Source organism: Zea mays, chromosome 5 (genome assembly GCF_902167145.1).
Source record: "Zea mays cultivar B73 chromosome 5, Zm-B73-REFERENCE-NAM-5.0, whole genome shotgun sequence".
Lineage (NCBI taxonomy): Eukaryota > Viridiplantae > Streptophyta > Magnoliopsida > Poales > Poaceae > Zea > Zea mays.
In genome coordinates, this window is record NC_050100.1 from 16,557,315 (window position 1) to 16,574,176 (window position 16,862).

At 43.7% G+C, this 16,862-nt stretch overlaps 1 pseudogene; it reads left to right on the forward strand.

Moving 5' to 3' along the window:
* Positions 1 to 979: 979 nt before the first annotated feature.
* The window catches only part of LOC103628040 (probable E3 ubiquitin-protein ligase BAH1-like 1), an 85,920-nt pseudogene continuing 70,037 nt past the window's right edge, over positions 980 to 16,862 (forward strand).

Sequence of the window (16,862 nt, forward strand, 5' to 3'; positions counted from 1 at the left end):
ACATAAAATGTTAAATATTAAAGCCCTTCGTCCTTCGAAGCATTATTTCTCTTTGGATATAATGGATTTCGGACGAAGGTTATGAAGGTCACACCTTCATAATCATAATCATAATCATAATGAAAAAGTAAAGAAGATTCATGCGTAAAGTAATATGATTACTTTGACCATTAATTCATTTTCATTTATTTTGCTTATATAAACAACAACAGCAAATGTACCTTCGGCTTGAAGGAAAGTAAAGGGTACAAGCGTGATGCCAATGCCAAGTCAGCGTGAACAGTACATGAATACTGTTCATCTATTTATAGGCACGGGACGCAACCCGTATAAAATTACATTAATGCCCTTTACTTCTATCAATAACTCTATAGTAATTCTTCGAGGGCTGATTTGGCTTTTCATCTTTAAGTCGGTTTTCCCTTTCTGCTGTCATGCCGAAGCTCCTCTGCACATAGCTTCGTGATCGTTTCATCCTTCGTCATGATCGTCTTCCATTTCAGTCAAGCTTCGTCTTGACCATGCTTCTGTATACCCGCAACCTGATTCCGAAGATACCTGCTCGCATACTTAGAAAACATTGTCAAATCACGTTTTGAGGACCTTCGGAAGCCAAAGGCCCCCAACAGATGACAACAGTCATTATTTTTTCTACTAAATAATAATAGTCATTTCATTATGTACAACTGGTTCCTTGCTTTCAAAATACTGTTAGTCTTAGATGGGCCAGTATCCATGTATGTTTGATCCAATTATGGAGTATCCTTGGTCTGATCATACAAATTTATAGCTAGGAACCTAGAACAAGATAGCCTAACTAGAATTCTTTACGTAAGGTTATTAACTTTACAATTTGCTACACCTTTTTTTTATTTTGCTATGTTTATATTACAACTTACACTACTGTGTTTTAAATGTTAGTATCTTCCTTGTTCAATGTGTGGTGAGATGTTCTTTAAAGAACTTATAATGTCTCCTCCATCTTCATGTTCCTTGTGGAATACAACGTTGTATATGGCGTTTTTGGCAGTGTCTCATAGATGATCAAGAAATAATGGTTCAAGAAGGCAGAATGCTTCTCAATTATGTGACCATGAATGATATTGTTATTCGCAAAATTCTTAAGAAATATGACAAGGTAAGTGTTGATATCCTAATTGTCAGCAGACATATTCAATGTATGTTTGTGTATTTATATGGTTGTTATAATCCCGCAGATACATGGTTCTGTGATTGGCAGAGATTTCAACAGCAAGATGCAAACTGAGCATATATTGAACTATTGCAGTCACCTTGGCTGATAGAGCTTGGTGCTTTCCATCTCAACTGTGATGCATCAGATGCTTATGAAGGGTTCTTCAAGAATGGATTCTTCAGGAAACAAATGTTTCTTGTGACCCGAGTGGAGCACAGCCACTACTGACAATGACCATTTCTGAAACTCAAAAGTATGAGTATAGCCTAACTTATCCGATTTGATTGGTGAGTTATTCCTTAACGTCCGTTTTCTTTGGCTCTTAAATATCATAGAACTAAAAGAGTAGCCCTTGTTGATAGGTATGTTTGTTGTGGAAACTTTGCATGTTGTCCCTGCAGGGTATTTTATCCCTCTTCAGTTTGCTTGAAGATATGTGTGCTGATTTTAACGTCCATTTGTGTGATTTTTTCACTTATTTTTTTACTTAACATGTGTACATGACACTTTGTTCAACCATTACACACTTATTTGCGGGCATCTGTTCTATAAATCCTGTGCATGTGGTGTTGCTTCTATCTACAGCTTCCACGGTGTCAAGTCGGCACCACCAGAGGCCAATAACCTGTATGCCCAGCGGTATGTGAGGAATCCTACTTGCTGCCAGACATCATTCTTTGTTGCTATGAAACTTGTCTTCTCTATGGCATCTTCCATTTGTGACATGTTTTCTTTTATCGCCTCCCATAAATTGTCAGCGTGAATGTAGTTTATGTTTTCTTATTAATACAAAGCCATGTAGTACGTCCTAGTTTGGTTTAGTTTTCCTTTTTACATCACCCATAAATTACCTTGGCATCCATACTACATTCCAAACAGTGCGTTCCAATTTTCATGGTAATGATTTCTGTTGTTGTATTTAGATCTTTGTAAGGGACCTTTTTGCATATAATCAATATAAAGTGATTGTGTGTGTGCTCGAGAGGGAGATAGAGCAGCAGAGATATTCCTCTTCCAAATTAACATGGTCTCAAAGGTAGGGTTTGGGCTTGGGCGTAATGGGCTATGGTTCATCAATCAAGAGGAGCAATCAAGCATTCTTAGCAACAATAGAAGGAAATGAAAAGGAAATCAAGTTGCTACATCGTCGATTAGGACATGTACCTTTTGAGAGATGAGTAAGTTGTACCCTGAAATCTTTAAGGGAATATAGAAAGGAACTCTTGTGTGTGATGCATGTGAGCTTGCTAAGCATACTAGATCTACTTATCCTAGTATTGGACTTCGTACAAGTGAACCTTTTAGGTTAATACACTCTGATGTTTGAGGGCCTTGCTCAGTCACATTTGTGAGCAGTTTTAAATGGTTTGTCACATTTATTGATTGCTACACTTGCATGACATGGATCTATATGCTTAAGCACAAGAATGAGGTTCTTCGATGCTTCAAAGACTTTCACAACCTAGTCACAAATCAATTTAATGCCAAGGTTTGAATTATCTGCACTGACAATGGAACCGAGTATGTGAACAATGAGTTTGTCTCATATCTTTTAGATAAAGGGATCATTCATCAAACCACATGTCTGGTACACCACCACAAAATGTTGTAGCTGAGAGAAAAAACCGTCATTTGTTGGAAGTGGCAAGGTCCCTGATGTTTCAAATGAATGTTCCTAAATATCTCCGGAGCGAGGCAGTGATGACAACTGCATATCTCATTAATCGCATGCCATCCAGGGTGCTTGGTATGAGATCACCCGCTGAGCTATTGGGACAACGAGAGTTCAAACTTCCACCTAGGGTGTTTGGTTGTGTTTGCTTCGTACAAGACCATCGACCTTCAGTTGATAAATTGGATCCACATGCCATCACGTGTGTGTTTGTTGGTTATGCACCCACATAGAGAAGGGTACAGGTGTTGGGACCTTATTTGAAGAAGATTGTTTATGAGTGTGGATGTGACATTTCGTGAGTTTGAGACATACTGCACAAACCAGTGTGATCTTGACCAGTTTTTTGAAGATTTTTCCTCAGCCAATGAGAGTAATTGTAAAGGATATAAAAGTGACTCTGAAAAGGGGGAGAATGGTACACAAGAAGGGATAATTAATGGAAGGATTCCATCTCTTATGGATGAGATTGTTATACGGTTGGATGATGCCAATGAGAGGAATGATGTTCATGATAACAATTTAGTGGTGGTCGTTGGGACAATCTTGTGCCCAAGAAACTACACAGGAGGGAATCAGGATAAAGAAGTAAGGCCAGATGACATGAAGGCTAATGAGAAACGAGTGATAGTGTATCAACGGAGACGGTATAAAAATCAGGGGGCAAATGATGCAACCAAAGCCACGATCACCTCATCTCTAGTCTAGACCTCTCTTCAGATATCTGTCCATCAAGCTCCTTGCCTCTACCTGAAATGGGTAATATTGCACATTCTCTTGAACATGTTGATTTACCCCTTGCACAACATAGGGAACATAGAGTCAATGCTAGAAAATGAAGCGTCCCAATCCTCTGGGAGACTAGGACTCAAATGTGATACAATTACTAGTCCCAGGAGGGTAGTAAACACATTTATACATCAGATGGTTCTAGATCTGCTTAAACGAGACAAACCTATAAAGGTGGCGATCAACTTTAAGAGTTGGTCCACAACTCGGGACATATCATAAGAGTGGGGCTGAAGCAGCCCGATATACGCAGCGAAGCAAATCAGCGGTCCAACAGCCAGAGGCATGGTTGGGAACAGGCGTAACTCTTACCCGATAGCGATGTCCTTCTCTAAAAAACAATAATAAGCAAGAGTGAGTACTTACGTAACCAGCAGCCCACCTTCACCCACGGAATGGGGAAATCAGATATAATGCATGGAGTATGTGGAACTCAGGATATTTTGCAGAAAGAACAATATTTGATGTAGGGTTATTTTGTAAAACTTCTTACATTTTTCAAAGCACATCCTCTCCCAAAGGAGCAAGAAGTTTTTCAATCTAGAACAAAATCCCCTGGACTAAACCATCCAGGTATCTGAGAGCACCTAGAGGGGGGGGGGGGTGAATAGGTGATCCTGTAGAATTCAACACTAAATTCCAACAATCTTGATTATAAAATATTAGTGCGGGTTAATCAAGTCAATAAGACGAGCTCTTGCGAACATAGACAATCAAAGAAGGAACAATCACAAGAGACACGCGATTTTATCCCATGGTTCGGCCAAGTAACACTTGCCTACTTCCACGTTGTGGCGTCCCAATGGACGAGGGTTGCACTCAACCCCTTTCAAGTGATCCAATGATCAACTTGAATACCACGACTTTTCTTCCTTATCTCTTTTTCCCGTTTGCGAGGAATCTCCACAAGTTGGAGTCTCTCGCCCTTACAACAAAGATCACAATGAAAGCACGAGAGTAAGGTTGGGGAGCAACACACACAAATCCGCAGCACACACATGCACACAAGCCAAGACTTGAGCTCAAAACGAAGCACAAAGAGTTCACAACTAGATCAGAGCTCAAATCACTAACACAATCGATCAAGTGCGCGGAGACGGAGTGTGGAAGACTTAGAATGCTTAGTGAATGCTTGGGTGACTCCTCCATGCGCCTAGGGGTCCCTTTTATAGCCCCAAGGCAGCTAGGAGCCGTTGGAGGCCAACAAAGAAGGCCAAAGTTGCCTTCTGTCGGGTGGTGCACCGGACAGTCCGGTGCACCACCGGACAGTCACTGTAGACGATCCGGTGCAGACCTCCTTCCTATTCTGGCGCAGACGACCATTGCAGATTCATGGCAGTTGGCACACCGGACACTGTCCGGTGCACACCGGACAGTCTGGTGCCCCCTGCCGACCGTTGGCGCGGGCCACGCGTCGCCCGCGGATTGCGCGGCCGACCGTTGCGCTGGCGGCCGTTGGCTCACAGGAGAGTCCGGTGCGCCACCGGACAGTCCGGTGAATTATAGTCGTACGCCGCCAAATTCTTCCGAGAGCGGCCTGTTCACCGGAGCTCAGCCTGGCGCATCGGACACTGTTCGGTGCACCACCGGACAGTCCGGTGTGCCAGACCGAGCTGGACTTTGGCTGTACTCAGCCAAGTCTTTTGCAATTCTTTCTTTTCCTGTTTCTAGTACTTAGACAAAATATGTTATTACTCAAAACAATGTACTAAGTCTAGAAACGTACCTTGTCACATGATTTGCACTTTTTGCTTGTTTGGTACATAACAACTCAAAGATTATGTGTTGGCACTTAATCACCAAAACATTATAGAAATGATCCAAAGGCACATTTCCCTTTCAATCTCCCCCTTTTTGGTGATTTATGCCAACACATCAAAAAGCAATCAAAATAAGTGCAATATCAATGCAAATGAGGACCAAATTGTTTTTGACTCTCATTTGGCATATTTGGATCATTCTTTGCCACCACTTGGTTTGTTTTTGCAAATCAAATTCATTTTCCTATCTCTAAGTCAAACTCACTTGTTTGGGCATAAAGAGAGATATTCCAAGAGTGAAATTGATCAAGATCCAAAAACTCCCCCTTTTCCCATAATCATAAAATCTCCCCACAAGAGACCAAATTTTGCAATAAGAGTATTTTGACAAATCAAAAGTTCTAACTCTATTGTTTTCAAAAATTCAAAAGTGGTAGCTGATCCGTTTGCTTTGGCCTTAATTTCTCCCCTTTTGGCATTAAGCACCAAAACGGGATCATTTTTGGCTCTTTAACCCCATTGCCTCACCAAAAATTGTCAATTAAGAGCAAAAAGGCAATAAGAGCATAAGAATGAACTTGGAGGTGAGTACACTTATACCAGAGTGCAGTGGAAGTCTTTGCATGGTCCAAGTTCACCTTTTCCTTTTTAATTCACCTTTGAGACTACATCAAGTATACTCAAACACAAGGGTTAGTCTCAAAGGGTCAAGTTGTAGCACTTCTCCTCCTAATTATGTGCATCATTCACACATGAACTTTTGAGGTCCGGGGATCCCTTGCACAACTTGAGCACCATAAATAAGCAACAAATTTTATAAATGCATAAAGTAACATGATCAAAGGCATAAAACACATGTATGCTATAGATCAATCCAAGTTACGCGAATCTAAGACATTTAGCTCACTACGCAGCCTGCAAAAGGTTTTTCTCATCTAATGGCTTGGTAAAGATATCGGCTAGCTGGTTCTCGGTGCTAATATGGAACACCTCGATATCTCCCTTTTGCTGGTGGTCTCTCAGAAAGTGATGCCGGATGTCTATGTGCTTAGTGCGGCTGTGTTCAACAGGATTATCCGCCATGCGGATTGCACTCTCATTGTCACATAGGAGTGGGACTTTGCTCAGATTATAGCCAAAGTCCCGGAGGGTTTGCCTCATCCAAAGTAGTTGCGCGCAACACTGTCCTGCGGCAACATACTCGGCCTCAGCGGTGGATAGGGCAATGGAGGTTTGTTTCTTTGAACTCCAAGACACCAGGGACCTTCCTAGGAATTGGCACGTCCCTGATGTACTCTTCCTATCAACCTTGCATCCAGCATAATCGGAGTCTGAATATCCAATTAAGTCAAAGGTAGACCCCTTTGGATACCAGATCCCAAAGCAAGGCGTAGAAACTAGATATCTAAGAATCCGCTTAACGGCCACAAGGTGACATTCCCTTGGGTCGGATTGAAATCTAGCACACATGCATATGCTAAGCATAATATCCGGTCTACTAGCACATAAATAAAGTAATGACCCTATCATAGACTGGTATGCCTTTTGATCAACGGACTTACCTCCTTTGTTGAGGTCGACATGTCCGTCGGTTCCCATAGGTGACTTCGCGGGCTTGGCGTCCTTCATCCCAAACCTCTTGAGAAGATCTTGAGTGTACTTCATTTGAGAGATGAAAGTGCCGTCCTTGAGTTGCTTCACTTGGAACCCAAGGAAGTAGTTCAACTCGCCCATCATTGACATCTCAAACTTTTGAGTCATCACCCTGCTAAACTCCTCACAAGACTTTTGGTTAGTGGAACCAAATATTATGTCATCGACATAAATTTGGCACACAAAAAGATCACCATCACAAGTCTTAGTGAAAAGAGTGGGATCGACTTTCTGAGAGCACCTAGAGGGGGTGAATAGGTGATCCTGTAAAATTCAACACTAATAGCCACAAAGCTTGATTATGAAAGTTAGAACGGCTAAGTGCTTGAAGCGAGTTCTTGAACACAGATAATCAAAGGTAAAGCACACAAGAGACACGCTGTGACACCCCAGTGTCACTTAGGGTTCTTCTTTAAGCTAACCCCAACTAATTATCACATGCAATCTCAATGAAGGGATAAAATATTAAAAATGAGAACAAAGATTTATGTTGAGTCTTATTAAACCCTCCTTAATCTTGTCATGAATCCTAAGGAAGGAAAACTCTCAAACCCTAATTAATCCTAAGTGAACCATTTAAGCATAAAGGGTAAATGGGAGAAAACCTTGGGAGAAAATACAAATTTTGGAGAAAACCAAATTACAAAGTTTTAGTTCACTAATTAACTAACAAAGCATAGTAAGGAAGTTTTGCCTTTTAAACTTTTTAAAATCCCCAAAACAGCCCCTAAACTAATGCACTTGGGGGAAATTCAGAAATTCAGAAATCTGAATTTCAGCCCCTCCCAAAGATCAATCTCGTTCTCTATTTTTCAAAACTCAAATCAAACAAGTCCAAATATCAAAGTTGTGCCAAATTCCCTTGAACACGCCCTGGAAAAGTTTGAACTCAAACCAATTTCATTTGACACAGTTTTGGTGCAGTTTTACCTCGGGACTCAACCTTGTGACACTGCCACCTTTGTGACACGACAACTCTCTGTACACTGCCCCAAACCGCTCGACTTCCACACACAAACGACAAAGCTCTGTCGGGGGAGCAAATCTTGCGCAGTGATCATGCCCAAATTCGCGAAGATCTTCAACCTATGAGCGCTAGAACTCGGGCAGAAGCAAAAAACCACGTGTTCGATCGCTTGCCTGACCGGCTGAGCGCGGACTGGCTGCGGCAGTGCGCGCCCCACGCGTGGTCGCCCCGCCCTGCGCGCCTGTGCCGTGCCCTCGCCTATAAATGCTTCTGGAGACCTTAGCCGTTGGCATTTGCACACCCCGAGCCTCGCCCGAGCCAGAGATCGCCGGAGTTCGCCGTGAAAAGCGAGCACCGCCGCCCGCCATCCCTGCCCAAGCTCGGCCATCATGGCCAGCAGTTTCTGTTGAACCCCAGCCTCGCCCTAGCCCCTGGATTGCTTCCCAGTGAAGCCGTGAAGCTTCTCCAAGCTTGAGTCGAGGCATTGCCTCAACGGAGAGGCGGTTTCACCCTCGCCGGACTTCGGTCTTCCGCCGCCGCGCGTGGACCGAGCTAACCAGTGAGCTTCTTCCAATTCCTTGCACCCACATCTTCCCTAGCATCCTGTGAAGCTCTCTGACCCGTTCAATTGATCTATCGCGTCGTGAGTAGGCCGGATTTCTCGCCGCCGACGAGCATCTCCGCCTGCACACGTGGACCGGCCGACTCCGACCATCCCCGACGGCGACCCGCACATCGCCGTGATCCTCGAGACCTCCCCTACGTCCTCGACCACCTCACCGGAGCAACCTCGCCGCCGGTAAGCCCCTCCGCCTCTTTCTTCTCTGTGGCCACTGTTCCATTAGGGAGGGACCGCGAGTTTGATTTCCAGAAACCCTAGGGGTTTTCTGCAGAGCCGTAGACTCGGATGAATAGTGCCCTAGGGACCTGTCTGTAATTCCTTTAAAATCTTTCGCCAGGGACCCCAGCGCAAAACTGCTTATCTTTAAACCATTTTTAATTTAATCTTTATTATTCAGCAAAAGACTTAGGAAATTCATAACTTGATAAATACTTGACCAATTTTTGTGAAACCAATTTTGCTAGATTTGGAACATTATAGACTATCAATTAAAAATACTAAACCTCATGCTTTCTGTTCTAATTTTTAGAGTTTGGAATTTAAAACAGAAACTGACCAAACCTTATTTAATTAGAGAAAAATTGTTATGCTTTTGTGCTGAACTTGAGAAAATTTGTAGATGTTCAAACCCCAATTAGACACTGTTTAAAATTAGTGGGAACCCCAGTATTGAAAATTTAAGTAGGGATATCTATTAAAAGCCATTTTGCCCAAAACTTAGGAAAATCAGAAAGGCATTAAAAGGTAATGAATAGTAAGTGCAATTATTTTTCCTAGCCTACTTAAGTAACAGAGGAGCTAGGAAAAATAAAAAGACCACTAGTCCAGAACAGAATTAAAGTGAAATGTTTTATTTCGTATTATTCCAACTAGAAAACAATTATTAAAATTATAAAAACAAATCCAATATGGTTAGTAAAAATCCAATGGACTTGTAACCACTAGAACCCCACTGCAAAAATAATAAACACCCCAGGTCATCATTTTAAGTAGGGTAAACAAATAAAACTTGATATTGGGTGCTATTTCAAGTAAATCATGAGCAACCCAACAATAATGCAATAATGGGCAAATAAAATTTTACTAAACCAATGATAAGATAAGCCACCAGAGAAAAATGCAAGCTCATTTGAAAGATGTAGAAAGGTAACTTTTGCCAACACTTCATGAAAAAGGCCATTCAATCCAAATAATTCCTACCACCCTTTCCTTAAGCAAAAAGATGCCAAACTTCAGAATGATTGCTCTTGCACAAAATAGAAACTAGGAAAAATAAAAAAAATCTGTTGTTTGATATTTTTCAAATATAGTGGTAGTAGAGAGCACCCCTTTTGCTAGAAACTTTGAAAAATCATAATAAAATAACTAGTAAGTATTAATGGCTAGAAATTTGTGCAAAGTCATGTTATAACATCTAGATGTCAGCAAAAATATGTCTTAAGGAATAACCTTCTGTTAAACGGTAGTTGTAGTTCAAACCACCCCTTATGCCCAAATATTTAATAATTTTTCTAGGAAGAACTACTTGTTAAACCCCAAATTTTGAAACAGAGGATTATACACCAGTAAGAAGCCACTGTAATGTTTGCAGAATTTTTGGAAAATTTATTAATATAACTTGTAGTTCAAACCCACCTTAAAAGCATAAAGGAAATAAGAAGAAGAAAGGAAATTAATAAACCTCACTCCAATAAGTTTAACTAGAAATCTTATCAAATTTTCACTAAGACATTAAAAGGAAATCAGTGGAACCCCAAAATAGACTTACCACTTAGTTTGACTAAGCTTGACCCTGAATTGCTAAGTATGCCACAAGAATCTTTTGTAGCAAGAGTTAACCCTACCTGATTTAAGTGGATTAGTCACCATCAAAGTTTAATTGCTAAACTGCATATCATATCATGCATATATCTTACTCAGTGCATTCATTAGACTGCAATCTCGCTGACGGAGAGTACGTGCTCATCCCCGAGCAAGGAGCTGTCCACGAGAAAGATCAGGAGCAAGCCCCCGAGACTGCCACTAAGGATCTCCCCGCAGCCCCAGCATTTGAAGGCAAGCCCCGGTTTATGCATAACCGTATTTATATATGCTACTTTATTACACTTAATGTTTGTTGGCTTGTAATGTGCACTTAAGTGTAGGAGTTGCTTGAAACCTGTAGTTGCATGAACTTAGGATTCCTTTTTGAGATGAATACTAGTATGCTAGGTCGAGTAGCTGCTTTGCTAACTAGGATCTCGGTAGAAGTCGAGTGATTTTTCTAGCACTCGCGCGAGGTCAGGAATTGATTGTATTCATCTTGATAACGGGATCTATGATGGTCTATGGACTTGGATCCAGGGAGGATGCCATGTCCATGAGACGGAAAAAGGAATTAAGGATAAGGTGTGGATACCTGAGTCAAGCGTTTGAACGTACTAAACACATGTCGGGAAATATGGTAACCGGTAAACCTAGTACCTGAGTGAAGCCGGGCGCGGACTTTTCCCCTCACTCGTCCTGAGACTGGGTCTCCCATGCTAGCTATGGTGGGTACAAGTGCGGTCACTGTACGGCGGCAGCCGGGGTCAGTGGAGCATTGTATGCCAAGGCGGTGAGCCCTGGCTGCGAACGGGGAATCGATGGGGACGGTTGACATGTGTGGGGACGGAGTGCCGTTACATGTCGTGTGTTTAGGTTTACCTTGCAAGGATAAAACTCGATTCACATCGTCTGCTTCTCACAGCTAATGAGACTGCTTGACCCTCTGTACTACATTGAGTAAGAAGTGAAATGAGGTTTACATGAGATAATTGTTGTTTGCACTAAATGCTTGTTACCATGTATGCTTAGAAGGAGCAAACTTAGCTAAAGGTAATGATACTAGAATTTGAAAAGCTAAGAATGGATTTTAGAAATAGCTAGTGCTTTTGGCAAACCAAACCCCTTAGCCAAACAGGTGCATGGTCTAGAGGTAGAGGAGTAGATTCCTCACACCGGGTAAGTCTAGCTGAGTATTAGTATACTCAGCCTTGCTTGTGGCACAATTTTTGTAGGTACGCTTCAGGACATGGTTGATAGTGTGACTTGGCCTACCACCATGCCACCGGGTTGGACGGTCGAGTGGGATGCAGCTCCAGCAGGAGAGGAGCAAGAGGAGTAGTGGGCTAGGCCTTGCCCGATTCCTCTCTACCGACTATATCGATTATCCGCTGCATTTTATTTGCGAACTTTTATCAGCTACTTGAAAAACTCTAATTTATGTAATAACTCCAGTACTTTAATTTGAGGTTTCCTGCTTTATTATATTTATTCTGTGGCTCACCATCGAGTGGGTTTGTGGTATTTGATCCTGGTTAAGTGGCTTTATCAGACTAGATCTGAGGGACTGACGGGTTATTCCAATTTAAGTGTGTTACGACCCCCGAGGCATGACTTAGGCACTTAAGCAGGAATAATTTGGGAGGTTCTGCCACAGCTGGTATCGGAGCAAATACCACCACAGAGGAGGACAATAAACCATGAATACCAATTTTCAAAAGCTAAAACTTGCTTAGAAACTGATAAGAATCATCAGGACTAGACCGCTAGACCTAGGACGAAAGGCCTTAGGAATAGAGGGAGAAATAGGTGGCTAAGTAAGTAGGCCATGTGGGCCAATACTTAGATTTTTAAAGGATGCCCTAGGAGCACCCTTTAATTCGGAGAGGAGACGTTATATTTTTTGCATGCATGCATGATAAAATTTAAGGGATTAAGAACTAAAGAAGTAAAATTTGAGCTAACCCGTTTTCTTTTAAAACCATCCAGGCTCTTTTATTTTTTTTCTTCCTTCCACCATAATCTTTACATCTGATGCCCTTCCGCAGATGAATTCACCCACCCCTTCCAGCGGAGGAGACACTCGTTTTAGCTCTGACTTCCTCTCTCACGATGGCTTTCCTTCCATCTTGTGGGAAGTTCTTAACTCCACCGGTTATCCCACGCCCCCTTTGTACACGGTGCAGTTGTATGAGGAGCATCGGGTACCTCGTTGTCGGGTCTGGCTGACTTTGGAGGCTCATCCCCTTCAGCCGGGTTGGCGTTTGCTTGACTCCGAGACGATTGGATTCAGGGCGGACGACACCACTGAAGCGGCGGCCATGAAGACCCTGACGACGTTCTGTGGCTACCATCCCCTGGAGATGGTGATGCACCCCTTGGGACTCTTCCCTGCTGAGAAGAAGGATGACCCCATGTGGTGTAACCGTGTGAGCCATGTGAAAGATGTATGGGCAATGTATCCTGACTTGGTTGGGAGGGTTACTGTTCAGTGCATGAGTGCGCTGTACCGCCTCTAGGCCCTGCAAAGCGACGCTATGGCACATCTTGCTAACATCGCCCAAACCACCAAGCTCACCCTCGACAATCGAGAAGATTTTGTGGTCGACTTGTCCTCCGAGTTGGTGGAGAAGGATCTACAGGTGGAAAGGCTGAGCCAGCGCATTACCACCTTGGAGCAGCAGATGGAGATTCGAGACAACACTATTGATGTCTTGGAGAACCAGCTCCATGATGTGCAGAGGGAACTCGAAGAAGCCAATGACCACTTGGACATGCACCACTTGGAGATGGAGGCCAATGAGGCCAGAAGCGAGGGAGAAGAGGCTCCCGATGAGTTAGGACCAGCCCCTAGTGCCAATGGGACTACCTCCGCGATGCCCCCTTCACCCGCATCCAGTGTCGCTTCCACCGCTCAGGGTTGATCAGTCGCTTTGACGTTTTAGGCGGATAGAAACCTACGCGAGCTTAGTAATGACAAATTTTGGACTAGGCTTACGGGTACTTTCCCCTAATTGCTGTAAACCTTGAGAACTTTTAAAATCTGTGGGATGTTTGTAATCATGTTATCTTCATTTCGAGCTTAATGTTATGAATATGGCAATTTTCTTCCATATGAAGTAATAGCATGTCGTTCGAACTAGTGAATTGAGATAACACTGGCGACAATCTCTGTTTTCAGATGGCAGCTAGGCAGCGTCGCGGGCATAATGAGCAGGTTCCCCTGCCACCTCCTCCAGCTCCCACAGTGCAGGAGCTTTTGGCCTAGCAGAATGAGATTCTGCGACAGCTCTTGCAGCGCCAGCCCCACCCCCAGCAGCAGCGACCTCCGGCAGCGGCAACCTACCAGGAATTCCTGAGTACGCAGCCACCCCTGTTCACCAAGGCAGAGGATCCATTGGACTCCGACGTGTGGCTCCATGTCATTGAGTCCAAGTTTCCCCTCCTCACGGGAGACTGCCCTGATGATGCCAAGGCTCGCTTCGCCGCGCAGCAGCTTCGTGGCCCTGCTCGAACTTGGTGGGACCACTTCTGTGCTATGCTACCCGCTGATCGTGAAGTGTCTTGGGAGGAATTCAAGACTGCTTTCAGAGGGCACCATATCCCAGCTGGAATTCTTGATCGAAAGTTGAATGAATTTCTGGCACTCAATCAAGGAACCCGCACGGTATTGCAGTACGCTCAGGACTTCAATGACCTGTGCTAGTATGCAGGATATCATGCTGATTCTGATGAGAAGAACAGAGACCGCTTCCGCAGGTGTCTCAATACTAAGCTGCGAGAATGCCTTAACACTGTCCGGGCTGATAGCTTCAATGAGTTGGTCAACCTGGCTATCTCCCAGGAGGACTGTATTGTAGCTCACCGGGCAGAGAAGAAGAGGAAGGCACCAATGGCAGCACCATCCGCTCAGGCCCAGAGGTTCAGGATTGTTTCTCACAATTAGAGCAGGGGATTTTAGCAGCAGGCAGGCAGATGGGTGATCAGGCCACCTCAGCAGCAGCAGCCGGCACCCAACCGCTTTTCAGCTCTCGCCCCAAGGAACAATCAGCCTCAGCAGCAGCAGCAGCAGTTCCGCCAGGGCAATGGGAACAAGTGCTTCACTTGTGGCAATGTGGGCCACTATGCCAAGAACTGCCCTAGAAATCAGCAGAGGCAGATGCCAGCGCCAAATCAAGACAAGAGAAGAAAGCAGAAGGTGCAAGTCAGACAAGGGTAGCTCAACTTCACTGCTCTAGAAGAGTTACCTGAGGGAGCCCCCATCATGACTGGTACCTTTTCAGCTTTAAATCAACCTGCTTTAATCCTATTTGATTCTGGTGCATCTCATAGTTTCATTAGCCAGAAGTTCAGTGCTAAATGTCAATTGCCCTTCTGTCATACAAAAGGGTCGTTCATTATAACCACACCTGGGGGTAAAATTGCAACCAACCAATTAATCCGAAGTGTGCCTATCTCCATGGGAAGTAAAATCTTCAAAACCGCACTCCTAATTCTGGGATTAGAGGGTATGGATATCATTCTGGGAGCCAACTGGATGACTCATCATCAAGTAGTGATGGATGTAGCTACCAGAGCTCTGGAGATTCGTTCCCCTAACTCTGAAGACCTGGTGTTATATCTACCTAGCCAAGATTCCACCCGATCATGTGCTTTTGCTATGATGGAGTCACCTGTGAAGAAGATTCCGGTGGTCTGTGAATATGCAGATGTTTTTCCTGAGGAATTGCCAGGAATGCCACCTGACCGGGACATTGAATTTGCCATCGAGTTGCAACCGGGAACAACACCCATTTCCAAGAGGCCTTACCGGATGCCACCCGCCGAGTTGGCAGAATTGAAGAAGCAATTGCAAGAGTTGCTAGACAAGGGATTTATTTGCCAAGTACTTCGCCTTGGGGATGTCCAGCTTTGTTTGTGAAGAAGAAGGATGAAAGCTTGAGGCTGTGTATAGATTACCGCCTTCTTAATGTGGTGACTATCAAGAACAAGTATCCTTTGCCTCGTATTGATGTTCCTTTTGACCAGTTGGTCGGAGCCAAAGTGTTTTCCAAGATAGACCTTCGCTCCGGCTACCATCAGATCAAGATACGAGCAAGCGATATTCCGAAGACGGCTTTCTCAACCAGATATGGGCTATATGAGTTCTTGGTGATGTCTTTCGGGCTGACTAATGCACTAGTATATTTTATGTATCTGATGAATTCTGTTTTCATGCCTGAATTGGATAAATTCGTAGTGGTTTTCATCGATGATATCTTGGTGTAATCAAAGAATGAACAAGAACATGTCGGGCATTTACATGTAGTGCTTCAACGTCTGCGAGAGCACCACCTTTATGCCAAGTTGTCAAAATGTGATTTTTGGCTAAAGGAGATCAAATTCTTGGGTCACACTATCTCTCAGGCAGGCATAACTGTTGATCCTGATAAAGTGCAAGAGGTGATGAACTGGAAGCCACCAACGACAGTCCACCAAATTCAGAGTTTTCTGGGATTAGCCGGTTACTACCGAAGATTCATTCCAGATTTCTCTCGAATTGCGAAGCCCATAACTGAGCTGTTGAAGAAAGAAGCCAAGTTTGTTTGGGGTCAAAAATGTGAAGATGCCTTTCACGCATTGAGGCAACATCTGACCACAGCACCAGTGCTAGCGCAACCCGACAATAGCAAGCCATTCGATATGTACTGTGATGCCTCGGGCACTGGACTGGGTTGTGTCTTGATGCAAGACAACCGAGTCATTGCTTATGCATCAAGAGCACTCAGGCCTCATGAGCAAAATTATCCTACTCATGACCTAGAGTTGGCAGCAGTGGTTCATGCATTAAAAATGCGGAGGCACTATTTGATGGGAACCTACTGTAACATCTTCACTGATCATAAAAGCCTTAAGTATATCTTTACTCAGGTTGATCTCAACATGAGGCAGAGAAGATGGCTAGAGCTAATCAAGGATTATGACCTGGAGGTACATTATCACCCAGGAAAGGCCAATGTGGTAGCAGATGCCTTGAGTCGGAAGTTGCAGTGCAATTGTCTGATGGATTCTCGTATTGACACCGTGTGTGATGAGTTGTGCAAAATGTAGATTGAAGTGATTCCTTCTGGTGCTTTGTCTCACCTTTCCGTTGAGCCAGCTTTGCAAGACTAGATCATCATGGCCCAACTCAGTGACAAGGGAGTGCAGATTATCAAGGAGAATCTCCATCAGAAGGCCGAGAAGTATAAATGTTTCCGCCAAGACGGAAAGGGTGTATTATGGTTTAAAAGCAGATTGGTGGTTCCTAAAAATGGGGATCTCAAGAAGAAAATCTTGGATGAGGCCCATCTCTCCAAATTCTCTATGCATCCGCGAAGCACCAAAATGTGCCATGATCTGAAGCCCTTGTATTGGTGGAC